Source organism: Phodopus roborovskii, unplaced genomic scaffold, assembly GCF_943737965.1.
Source record: "Phodopus roborovskii unplaced genomic scaffold, PHOROB, whole genome shotgun sequence".
Taxonomy (NCBI): Eukaryota; Metazoa; Chordata; class Mammalia; order Rodentia; family Cricetidae; genus Phodopus; species Phodopus roborovskii.
In genome coordinates this window covers 4,465,044-4,478,324 of record NW_026126567.1, presented here as the reverse complement: position 1 = coordinate 4,478,324, position 13,281 = coordinate 4,465,044, and positions in this window count along the sequence as shown.

Genomic DNA, 13,281 nt, shown 5'->3' with positions numbered 1-13,281 from the left:
AGTTAATTGACATCAAGTGGAGGGAATCTCAGGAGGGCAATTGCTGGCAGTAACTCTGCTCACTTCCAAACCTCAGGTCTGATAATCCAGGAGAAATATTGTGTGTGAATGCGTTCATGAGAAAACTAATAGATTCACTGAGAGGGAGGGAGGAGTTGGGGTTGAACAGTCCACAGTAAAAGGCTCACACAAAAGCTTGGGCAAAATAAAGGAACCTAGAACAGTAAAAATGTGCCCCAAACACTAAAAGTCATCCATGAAGATCTAGTTGAAATTGAAGAGCTTTAAGAGGGAGGTTTTACACACCCTCAGACGGCCCCCAAAAGAGAAGATTTAAAATTGAATTTCCATTTTCCTCTTATGGGCATTGCTTCTTATTAATATTTCCCCTGTATTCCAGTTGCTAATTTTCATTTGGCTTCACCAAAGGACATTATCCTATATTTACTCCAATGCAGAAGCTGAGATTCTGCAATGAAGCAAGCCAGCCAAGGCCACACAGCCAGTACGTGCTCAGCGTGAGCCAAGGGAGGAATCATTTCTTGGTCTGCAGCTTACCCTTCAACTTACTAACCTATTCATTCTCAAAATGACTTGTCTCCTGCAGGGATATCTTCAAAATGTTGTATTGAAACAAAGTATAGAAAATGTACATTATTAATATACAATTGGGATGCATTTTCACATCCTGCATGTATTTCAAGAAACGCACTAACATAGAAGCACAGGAAAGCCTACTGGTGGCCCCTGTTAACGCTGTCTCGAGGGTGGCCACTGTCCTTGTTTCCAGCAGTCTGTTAATTTTTCCTGCTTTTAATAACCACGTAAGTGTGCACTCTGGCAAGCCCCATCACTGGGCATGGCTCCTCTCACTTTTTTTTTTCTTTGTGAGATTCTTGCATGTCCTTGCATGTGTCTGTGAGTTATTCATTATTATTGCTGCTAAAATTCTATTATGTGAGAATACCACAATTTATTATTCATTTTATGTTGACAAGTACTCAGGTTGTGTCTAGCTTAGGGCCATTACAGACTGACTGAGATCATGGGGGATGTATGCATCTTCATTAGATATGGACTAACAGACTCCCCAAGCAGCCGGACCAGTCTTTTCCCTGTAGCAATTCATGGCAGTTCCCCAATGCTCTATTTCCCCAGGCTCTTAATATTTCCTATGGTGTTAAATTTGGTCATTTTGATAATGACAGTGCTGCTTTATTATTGTCTTTAAACTCAGATATTTCGTGAATAATGGACCTGATACACTTCATTTGTTTATGAAATCCACAGGCAGCGTCTGGGCTCAGGCCACAGTTTCAAGACACAACAGACAGAGAACCTTGATCAAGCGAGACTGGGGAGTGAAGGTGTGGCGGACTTTGTGGGAGGGCTGGCTTCTGTCCTGGACTAGCCACACATGAGACAGCTGAAGATGGAGATGATGGAGATGGGAAGATAGAAACAGAGATGGATGGATAAAGACGGATTAGATACAGTATTATCCCATTTCCCAATACTACCACATAAAAGAATTAGAGCCCCAATATATAATATTTAGGAAGGGGACAAACATTCAGTTCATAAATTAGCAAATAGTACACCCTCATGTAATGTTAAAATCTTGGTCACATGCCGGGCACTGGTGGCACACACCTTTAATCCCAGCACCCAGAAGGCAGAGTCAAATGGGTCTCTGTGATTTCAAAGCCAGCCTGGTCTACAAAGTGAGTTCTATGACAGAGCTGCATAGAGAAGCTCAGTCTCGAAAAACAAAATGAAGCAAACAAACAAAAACAAAAAAATCTTCAGTGGCTTTTGTCTGCTTCAGTTACTGATGCATAAGGGAACTTCCAGGAATTCTTTACTATAGCAACACTTAAAATCAAATCCATTATATTAATGTAATTTGCTTTCCTTTATTTAGTCTTTACTCTGTTACAGGCAGGCTCTTTACTTACACTATACTATGAACAGACGTAAGTCAGTTTGTCAAACAAGGCCATTAAGCAGATAGCCATGTATTTATGTACATGTAGGTGTACATGCACACTGAATGCCAACCCTCCCCCTAATCCTGGCTTCCTCTTTTCCCTCAGTCTTACCAGACATGAATGTAGGTTAGTGAAGTCCATGGCAGACATGACTAAGAAACACATTTCCTTCCAGATCCATTGAATGCCTCTCCTTCATTTATTCAGTATCGTTAGCTGGGGGGGGGGGGTCGTCTGCTTCCACATACTGTCCTTTTTACAGGGTACAATAGCATACAACCCAGGAGAAAATCTCACTCACATCAAGTTTACAGTCTATATCTCTGTAAGGTGAAGAAGGATTGTAGAAACCAATCATAAGCCAATACCCCTCTGGGGTGTGTGTGTGTGTGTGTGTGTGTGTGTGTGTGTGTGTGTGTGTGTGTGTGTGTGAATTCATGTTACTACTTTGGAGTTAAGCAAGTACAGGAATAAATTATTGTTTAAAAGTGAAGCTGTGTCTACAGAAAGATCCAGCTTCAGGAAGAAGTGTGTGATGGGATGTGAGGGATCTGAGTGACCTATGAGAATGCCACCTGCAATTAGAGTTCTTGAAAATTTAACTTCTCTAATAGAGGATGCAAAGAGAAACCTCTCATGATTCATCTCCAGTGCAAGGTGATGTTATAGTCTCCTAATAAAACTCTTGGAGAAAATAGCTCTGTTTCATTGTTCACAGAATGGAAACGCCACTTAATTTGAGGGGAAGGCTTCATGGATGCATATTTCATTCTAGGACTCATTATTTGTTATAAATTCACAAGCATCTAAGTATACATGCACACAAAATGTATAACATGTGCATTGACTTAACATGAGTCCCTTTAGATCATCATGCAATTTTTATGGAGAAGGAATAAAAATTCATAATTTGGTTAGTTTCCTTTTGGGCTGAGACATTTCATTAAATGCGTCTCATCCCTAATTCCAGCCTTACCTGCATGAGTGACCACTCCGTGTTTCTGGATTTTATTCTGCCTTTACCCCCCTCATTTCAACAGCCATTTGTGATTCCATGTTGGCTGACAGGGTAACGTCCTAACTCCTGAGGGTTTCATCCAAGGCTGTGTTCAGCCCACTTCTCTGCCCTTCTCTCCTGCTTCCCGCTGTAAGTGTGTAAGTTGTGGGCACAGCAGTGCTTTCGGCTTCCAGCTCCACACCAATTTACATGCCCTTAACCCTACGAGACAACCTCCCAGGCCACTGCTACTGAAGATTCCTGCTGTTTCTCCTGAAATTCTCTTTGCTCTCCAGTCTCTCAACCTGATTGAACTCTTTGAGAAAGCCCAGTAAAAATGCCTGCCCCAATAAAGAGTACTTGAAAGCACTGGAAATCCAGGCTCACCTGGGCCCTCATTATGGTTTTGACCTTGAGACAGCTCTTTAAGCGTGGCAGACTAGTCGATTCTTTACCCTTAACAGGGGTATGATAATGCCTGTAGCATTTTTTGTGGGGGCGAGGCAAAAAATTCAAAGGGTTTTGCACAGTAACCCGAACATTATGGGTGCAGACTGTGTCTTTTCCGTTTTTAAAAATACATTAGGAACACCACCCCATGGCCTAGTATTTTACCAGTAACACGTGTCCAAAATAAATATTCGACTATTTACCTCTTACTGAGGCTTATAAAGAAGAAAGAGGACACTACAGGAAGTGGATATAGGTGTGTGTGATGCTGAAAAATTGTTAAAGCATGGTACAGCCTAGTGCAGAATTAAGAGGAGCATGACGGCGGGATTCGGTGGCAAAGCTGGCCATTGGCAGGGCAGAAATCGATCCTTTCGCGCTTCTTCAAGCTCCAGTCAGCAGAAACGTCACCTTGCAGGCAGACCTAGAGGACTGAGGCTTTGAAGGGGTCTCAGAGTGTCCTTACCTGCTGTGAGGGAGGAGAGGAGTGAGAGCACATCAAACCCATCCATACCTGTCCACCCGGACAGGCTGCCAGGAGCTCTGCTCCCAGTGGATGGGTTTTGATGATCATATAAAGGCAAGCGCTCTGCCATTTTGCTAGCTCAGGAAAAGAGGCCTTGAGTTTTCACCAGTGTCAAAGCAGAAATAAAGACTTTCTCTGCCTGGCAGGGAAAAAGAGTGACCCACACAGAGCTAAAGACGGAGGCTGAGTTCTGGAGGGTTTGCTGCAGGCAAAAATGAGGGGGGAAAAATGGTGTGACTTTGACAGCAGCATCTTCCTTCTCTACTTAGAGGACAATTGAAAGCTGGTCTGAGGTTCAGCCCCTAGGATGTCATGTGACATGAGAGACACTAGGAAGGAGTTGTCCAAAGACATCACACTCACTGGAACTCTGTCACTGAAAGTCATGTCCTTGAATATGCGAATGGAGTTAGCTCAGTGAATTTGTGTTTTGTTTATACCAGGCTCAGGCCATAAAAAATGTTAAGTGCCTTACCAGAATGTATTTACTGTATACTAAGGTGCTACGGTTTGAATATGAAATGTGCCTAATAGCCTCATCTTTGAATCCTTGGTCTCCAGCTGTTGGTGGTACTTCAGGAAGTCCTGTAACTTTAGAAGTTAGAAACTAGCTGAAGACTGTGGCTCAGTAAGGACATGTCCTTGGGGTATATTATCCTTGGCCCCTTCTGCTTCCTTCTCTGCCTCCTCTCTGCCAAGAGCTGAGTTGAGCAAAGGACCAGGGGTCAGAATGAATCCTTCCCCTCTGTCAACTGCTTTTGCCAGGTGTATGGTCAAAGTGATGAGAGATCTAATTAATACATGAACGATAAAGAAGAATTAAAAAAAAAAAAAGACCAAGTAGAAGTAAGAGAAGAGAACTACAGAGGTGTAAAAGTACTGTAATTATGAAGTCATCGGGGTCTGTGACGTGCTACAAGAATGCTAAGTTCTGCCTCTTGGCTAAGAAAACCCAACAGAAGATAGTTGCACGATGCCCTCTGTCAGGTAGAAGAAATACAGACACTTTCACAGTAGAGGCTCCAAGGAGCCAAACAGAAGTAGCAGCAGCAACTGTTGTTTGCATGTTACGTGGCCTAGGAATTGTCCTAAGTGGTCGTATTATTTCATCTGTCTCACAGTGGCCCACGGAGCGCACTGCTGGATAGAAAAACGGAGACCCTGGTCCTTCCTTTGTGCCTTCCTGAAGCACAGTACTTGTGACTCAGAGACTGTGTGGAAAGAGCGCCTTCAGCAGTTGGAATCGTCACAAATCTGTCCCAGTGCAGAGCTGAGCAACATACCTGGCTGTTGAAGCAATGACCTTGGTGGCTTCTTATTCCCTGAATCTTCAGGTATTGTGTTTTCCCAAGTCATGCATAACCTTATGACATCCCCCCCCCCGCCACACACTTTTCTAATCTTGAGAGATTGGTGGCTTCCTGAAAATTCATTTACATTTTTTTTTAATAAATTGCTCTGGCGGGTTCACCTCAGCTTGGCCTATGCTGTCCTCCAGAGCTCTGTGGTCCCTTGCTTCCCTTCATTGGGTCCTTTTCATCTTAGAACAACTTGATACATGGACCAAACCTTGTCCAGCACAGGCAGATACTAATATCTACTTTATAGGTAAAGCCACTGAGTCTGGCTCACACCTGTAATCCCAGTCCTAGGGAGATTGAGACAGGAGGATTGCCATGAGTCCCAGGCCAGCTTGGGCTTCAGAATGGGCTAAGGATAGACGGGGCTATAGTATATACACATCTACCCCACAGCAACAACAAATAACTTAAAGTTTGTACAAAGGCACATACTTCATGGAGTAGTGGACATCTTAAACTCTTCCATTTTAAAGTTGGAAATCATACAGAGAGGAGTGGGAGAAAGAGAAAGCAAAGCTGTTTACATCCCAACCCCTCCTACCTGCAGCCTCAACTTATGACTTGGGATGAGTCCAATTTCACCTGAAGCTTGGGCAAGCCTATGTGTTTCCGTTTCCTCTGCTGGCCTCCTGCACGAGGCCCTCAGTGTCTTATGCCCTCAGTGTGGGAGTCATGGATACTGTGCTTATGTTAACTGCTTCAGGGGGACATGGAGCTTGACCCTGGCTGGAGGAGCCATTAAGTCTGATGGTTCCTCTGGGGAAACTTCCCACACTGCTGTTCGTGACAGTCCCAGAGCTTCGGACAGGCAGCTGGATGGAACACACCCTCAGGGCTGCACAGCAGAGAGACATGCCTGATTGCCCGTTAAATTGGAACATGCACTAGGACATCTGGAGCAAGGGAAAGAAAAATGTCAGCAGTGTCATTGGGGCTGAGTGGTAGGATCAGGGCTGGCAGGAAAGGGCCCGCCTCTGTCACTGGCTAGCGGTGTGTCTATGGACAGGTTATTCTGGACACTTCTGGATTTGGGTTTTCTTTATGAATACAGGGATTGGATCGCATGACTGGGAAGGGCCCTTTAGCTCCAGGAGGGTGTTGTGAAATGTGAAATAGTTACTCAGTTTCGAGAGTGCCACCAAATGCAATGGGATCACACATTGGTCAGTGCAAAGCTGAAAACATGCGCCGTCCAGGAGTAAGCCTGGTGAGGGCCTGCAGCAGGTAAGAAGGTACCGGGGTCATTCCCAAAGCAACGGACTCTAAACAAAGCTTGGTGGGTTTTGTTTGGGAAGCCCACACATACCAGATAAGAGAGCGCTCAGTTTTCTCTAGTCAGTTACAGTTAAACAAATAGAGAGGACATTTTGAAGGTGTGTTAACACAGGAGTTTGCTTCTGAAGGTGCTTGCCCCTCTTGGCTAACCGAAGCCTGCGAACACAGACTCTTGGATTTTGCAGAGTCGTGAGTGCATTGGTTGTGTTGTGTTTCCTCGTAAATCACAGTGTAGTGCAAAGACTTGCAAGAGGCAGCACAGGGAAGAGGGTGGCCAGGCTTGGATCGGGACTCACCTAATCCAAGATGCGCTCACCAGACACTAGCACCCCCGAAGCTAGCATGGTTGCTGCACCAGCTCTTGGCTGAGCTTCCGTTCACCCTGCAAAGACCAGTCCAAGAAACTGGCAGGGGACTTTGCTCCTCAGTGATTTGGGGGGGCCACATGGAAGCAAACAGGGTAAGGAGGAGAGAGACGACAAGAGAGGAAAGGGTAGAAGAAGAAGAGGAGGTAAGCAGGAGAGGAGGAAAAGACAGCGGCGGCGTTTGGCATTTAACACATATTTGGAGAAAAATGATACATGTGCATCGATTCCTTTTTCTTTGAGGTTACTGGGTCAGTGGGAGAGAGTCTCCAATCCTGCAGTCCAAGGGCTGTCCTTATTAAGGCAGGGCCATGCTGTTCCTGGATGACTCTACGGCTCTTACTTTCTGGCCATTTGCTTGACTTACCCCTTGTCCAAATTCCCTTCCAGTTCATTCTGTCTCAGTGCCTCCCCCCAGGTCAGTTTATCTCAGACAGGAGGCACGTAACTAACGTCTTAGCCCACTCAGTTCCTCATCGGCAGTACTGCTTTCGATGCACTTTGTTTTCGGCAGTGGGGAAAAGTAGAGCTGAATATGGCGACGGAGAAGTGACAGGCTCGGGTAACACCTACTCAGTCTTCCTTCCTTTAGTCTTTTGATGTTTATCTTCACATATGTGAAAGGCAACCTTACGTTGCTGTTTCTTGATTTAAGATGTTACTAATTTTGTGTCAGATCCAATCTATTGAATCTTATTTTTGCAAGATAAGGCCTGTATCCCCACCACCCCATTAACCCTAGACACCTTTAGCATACACAGATGTCCTGTCCCACACGCCTCAGGAATGACAGTTTTAGATACATTGCTATTCAGTGTTTATGTTATTATTACCGTAGAATACTGTTTTTTGATTTGGACTGTGTATCACCATGATTAATTTTCTCTTGTAGCACTTTTTATTTCCCCTGGAAATAATAAGAACTTGACATTTTGTTTGCTTAATTGTCTCTATTATTATTATTAATTTGATCCAAAATCTCCTAAGATATTCAAACTCCCGGGCATTCCATCCATTTCTTCTCTTTGGAGGATGCTTTTATGGAGCTTTCCTAGTGTTGGACCTGCACTTAGTGTCCAGGGGCCACCATGGACCCACCCTTCCCCATCCTTGTAGGTCCCTTTTGTCTTTTATGTCCCAGAGTCAATGTTTTCATTTTCTTGATCTATTTAGTTCTTTTGCTTTAGACAATCATTGTACTCTCTGATACCTTCCTGACAACGGGTGCAGTTAAAACTGGATTCTCAAGGCTGAAATGTCTGCATATTTCTTTATTCTGTCCTCATACTATATCGAGAGGTGTGTATTTTTTTTTAAAGGCATGCCTTCATCTTTTTTTGTTTCATGACTTGTTTGGGGATAAGTGAACAGTGTTGTTTTCCTATTGGTAGTTTATATGATAGTTCCTTGTCACATTCTTATGAATTACTTTGAATATTATACTTGGTTTGGTTTTTGTTTCCCCCCATTGAGTTGGGCCCTGGGATCCTTTCAAATTAAAAATTCAGCTCTTGGATATTTTCTTAAAATATTTCTTAAGTGACTTTTATGCCTTGTGGCATTTTTATTTGTTTGTTTTTTGTTCCAGTTTTTATTTCAGGAATATCTATATGTTTTTAGAGATATGTTGTATCTCTATAACCCAGAATAGCCTTGAAATCTCCTGCTGCCTCAGCGTATTAAGTGCTGAGATCACAGGCATGCCCAGCCACCCTCAGGTTTTATCTCCTTATTTGTTACACAGGTTACCTGGCCCACAAGCCTCAATGTCCTGTCTCAGCACAGGAGGGTGGTGTTAGAGATGTTTCATGTGGGTTCTGGGGATCCAAACTTATATCCTCAAATTTGCTCAGCATTGTGGTTGATCTCACTCATCAATTTGATAGAATCTAGACTCACCTAGACAGTTATCTTCTGGCATGTCTTTGAGGGATTGCTAATAATAATTGCAGCTGAAAGGCTCACTCTACACGTGGGCAGCAACATTCCCCAGGATAGTGTTCTAGATGCTTCAAAAGGAGAACACTAGCTGAGCCACACCATTCCCTAGGCTTCTGTTCTAGATGCTTCAAAAGGAGAACACTAACTGAGCCACACCATTCCCTAAGCTTGTGTTCTAGATGCTTCAAAAGCAGCAACGTTCAATGCACTCTGCTTCCTGACTGCAGAAGCAATGTGACCACTGGCCCTTTGATGCTTCTGTATTGTTTTCTTTTCCATGGTGGCCTATATTCTCCTCAGCACAATGGCCTAAACTCTTGAGCTACTAGCCAAAAGCTAGAACACACCTTTTAAATATTTTAAGTTGACTTTTATTAGGGTATTTTATCATAATAACAGACAAAGTATGTTTTCCCACTGAGTCTTTGTCACAAGTCTACCTGTGCTGTATGTATGTATGTATATAGTGTGTGTGTGTGTGTGTGTGTGTGTGTGTATGTGTGTGTGGTGGGGTAGGAATAAAAGAGAAGTATAGTTTACTTTGAAGAATGTATTGTCTTCTTAAGAAGTAAACAATACTGAATGGAAGCTATCTCTTGTCTCCAAATGCTCTGGGTGTGTGGGTGTCTCTCATGTCAGTAACAGTTTTGGTATGAAAGTTGGAAAATAACAAAGCTTATTCATCAAAGCTATCTACTTCTCCAGGTTTTTTTTTCTCTCCCTCTCTCTCTTTCTCTTAAAAAATTTGCCTTATTTGGTTGGTAAATTGAGTTTGTTTGCATGTCTTCATCTTAACCCCCTAAAATCAGAAACCCTAAAAAGATCATGGCCTTCCTTAAGCAAGTAGACTATTTAGGGTAAAAGCAATTAATTTAAATGTCATTGTCAACTTAACATCAGTCTGCAGAGTTAGAAATTCTCTCCATTCAAAATGTCAACCACTTTCTCTATGATTGATAGGAAATTGGAAATGATTTATCTAGATAAACACACATCCAAGGGAAATGTCCAGCAAATTTTATTTAGAAGGGTAAAAAGAACCATTTGCTAGGAACTATGACAGCAGATGGTTTAAAGTCAGTTAATAAAACTAGTAATAATTGTGTCTATTTAATTTGCCAAACACAAAGGCTGTGATTAGAGGTCAGGAACAGTTGTGGTCTGGCCTCTTGGGATCCAGAGGTATCTGAGTCCTATGACCAGGCTAGGGAGTGAATCAAGGATTCAGGGTGGAGGACATGGCTTCTGGAAGCATCTAAGAAAATATCTCCATAGTAGACTTCATTGAAGCATCGGGGAAGTAGTTACACAAAGAGTAACATGATGCCAATGGCAGGGACAGCTTGATGCAAATAACTACAGAGTCCTCAACAAGTGGAAGCCATAATGCTCCATTGGGTCAATTACAGACTGAGGACACAGAAAGCCAGAAAACACTACAGCCTCCTATGAAGACTTGTGGCTAATTCGTCAAGACAAATTCTGTTCCTTAATGAAGCAGCCCGGCAAGGGATGAGCTATAAGAAAACATAAACAAAAATATTCATAACAAAATTAGAGAGCACTGATTGTTAGTATCCAGGCATCTGTACTGGCCTGCCCTTGGGGTTCTGACAGGGTTCACCCTCAGCTGCAGCCACCGCGAGCACCACCTGTGCACATTCACCTTGTTCCCTTTTCAAAAGGGCCCTGCCCACCTCCCATCCTCTCTCTTTCTCTCCCCTCTGTCTGTCCCTTCTCTCTACCTCTCTTGTCCCAGGAGGCTAGTCCCCCTCCCCTCCTCTTCCCCCTTTTTACAATCCCTTTCCCTAATAAAATCCCCTCTACTTGAACTCTTGTCTCATGAAGTCTTTCTCTTGTGCTGTTTTTTTTCTTTTTTAAATTACAACACTGATATTCGTAGGATCACTGGGAGACTCTACAGGCCTGAGAATTAATGGGGAGTACAAGAAGTGTGAACATTTTGTTGACACTCTAAAAGATAGTGTCATGTACCAGAGACCTACTAATATGGAGATCCATCAACTAAGCAATACTGCCACATTGCCTCATGGAGTCTGGACTCCGTCTTCCTTTCCTCTCTCTGTGTCTCTGGCATCTGTGTCTCTCTGCCTTTTCTCTACTATTCGACTCAGTGTCTCTGTGCTTCTATCTCTGACACACGTTATGTATGTATATAGACACACACATACACATGTTTACATGTATCTCTCCCTCCCTTCCCTCTTCTCGTTTTCCCTCTCCATGAAACAGATTTACCCAGCTCAGCTCTCAGCCCATAGTGAGAAGTCTGTTTTCCCTGCAGTGCTTAGCAAATCACATAAGAATTCAGTTGTTTTTTCACATTTAGTTGAGATCTTGGTGGTTGCTCTATGCATGTGTAGTTCATTCACCAACTAACAATTAGGGAAGAGTTTGTATCCTTCCCCTCACATCCTAGCTGGCGTGGTTTTCTTGAACTCTGTTCTCTGAGTCTTCAGTAAGATTTCAGCTGAATGCTAGATTTTTTTTTTGAAAGAACGGACTAAATTTACCCTCAGGCATAACAAATGAGAAACTCATTCATTCCATCCTTTGTAAAATGTACACGTACAGACAAGTTCCTTTCTGTTCTTGATCTTCTCCAAGATTACTGAACACACACACACACACACACACACACACACACACACACATTTTTCTCATCTCTCTGTGTCTCACCTATGGAAGTGTACACTAATACAAGAATACAAGCCACTTTACCATTACTGAAAGCGGAACTATAAAACTCAATTTTACTAGACAGCAAAATGTTATGTGAACCAGGGAAGGCAATAAGCTATGGCTGTGCACATTTTTCACGTGTTTATGTCTGCTTCCACACTGCAATAGTGGCGTTGACTGCCTACAACAGAGATGTGCAAAACTGAATGGCCCACAAAAGTCTAAAACATTCACTGTCTGACCCTTTCTAGGGAAAGTTTGCCAATCCTTAATGCATAAAAGTGAATAGGGCAGGTATCCTAGGCGACTCAACCCATCACTAGGATGTAGACAAGAATTAAATGGCAGATAGTTTCACTTCCTGTGTTTCTGGTCTGAATTTGCTTAGTAACAGCATGTGTGGTTGATTAGGTCCAGATCCACCTACTTGGATAAATTGGGAGGAAACTTCGGGGAAAATCCTCAACTAAGCTTACACAGATGGAGAGACTGCAACACGAACTTCACTTGGCCTAATTTCCCCAGGTAGTGTGTCCTTGCCGCTACACTGCAAGAACTAGTGATTTAACTTTCAGATGAGCAGGGAGCGCTTAAGGCAAGATCTCATTATGTAGCCCAGGTTGGCCTGGAACTCCATGTGTAGCCCAGGTTAATTTCAAATCCAATTTTCTTGCATCTGCCTCCCAATTTCCAGCATCACAGGCATGCTCTACCAAGCCCACCTCTGCAATTCAGTTTTTCTTTCTTTTCCGTGAGGCCGGTACAAAGAGAAGTGAAAACTGCCTTTACTATATTTGTCTATTCCTTTTCTGGTTATATTCCAAAATTATACTTCCAGCCAGGAACTTTGATGTGAAGGCTCAGTCTTGGGCATATAACTACTCATCCACTATTTCCACTCACAGATTAGACATATATTCCCCAATTAAAGTGTCAAGAAGGAGAGATGGAAAGAGAAAAATCATCCACTTCTCCCTCTTCAAAGCTGTTCCACTCCTTTGGAATATATGCCCCCCCACCCATTTTTCTGGCAATATTACCTGCTTATTGAATGTAAAGCTGAGTGAGGGCTATTGTGGCTAACTCTGACCTCTCCTCACTTGGAACGTTTAGCTCACATTCTTAGTCACACACTCTTAACACGTTAGCACTCTTGCAGGAAAGGGGAATTGCGATTTGGCAGGGTGTCTACCCAATCGTGTTGTGCTGGTAGACCTGGGCCTTGCATTGAAATGTGCTGCAAGACAGTATAGTCCCTCTTTATCCACGTGTTGGCTGGTGACTTGTGTGGGAAGCCCATCTAGGGGAACCTCCATGTGGCTACCCGAGAAAGAGCTTAAAGCTGGCTTTGGAGAAACTGCTCCTGGGTCCTGCAGACACTTTCCAGGGTCAGAGTCTGAGAGACGAATGGAAGTCTTCACCTGGTCCCTACTTTCCAAATCAGGCTTGGGCGCTGTCTTAGGGTTTTTATCTCCGTGAAGAGACACCATGAGCGTGGCTACTCTTATAAAGGGAACATGTACACAGGGTGATATCCTGGGCATAGGAAACCTCAAAGCCTGCCTCCACAGTGACACACTTCCTCCAACAAGGCCACACCCACTCCACCAAGGCCACACCCACTCCACCAAGGCCACACCCACTCCAACAAGGCCACGCCTCCCAATAGTGC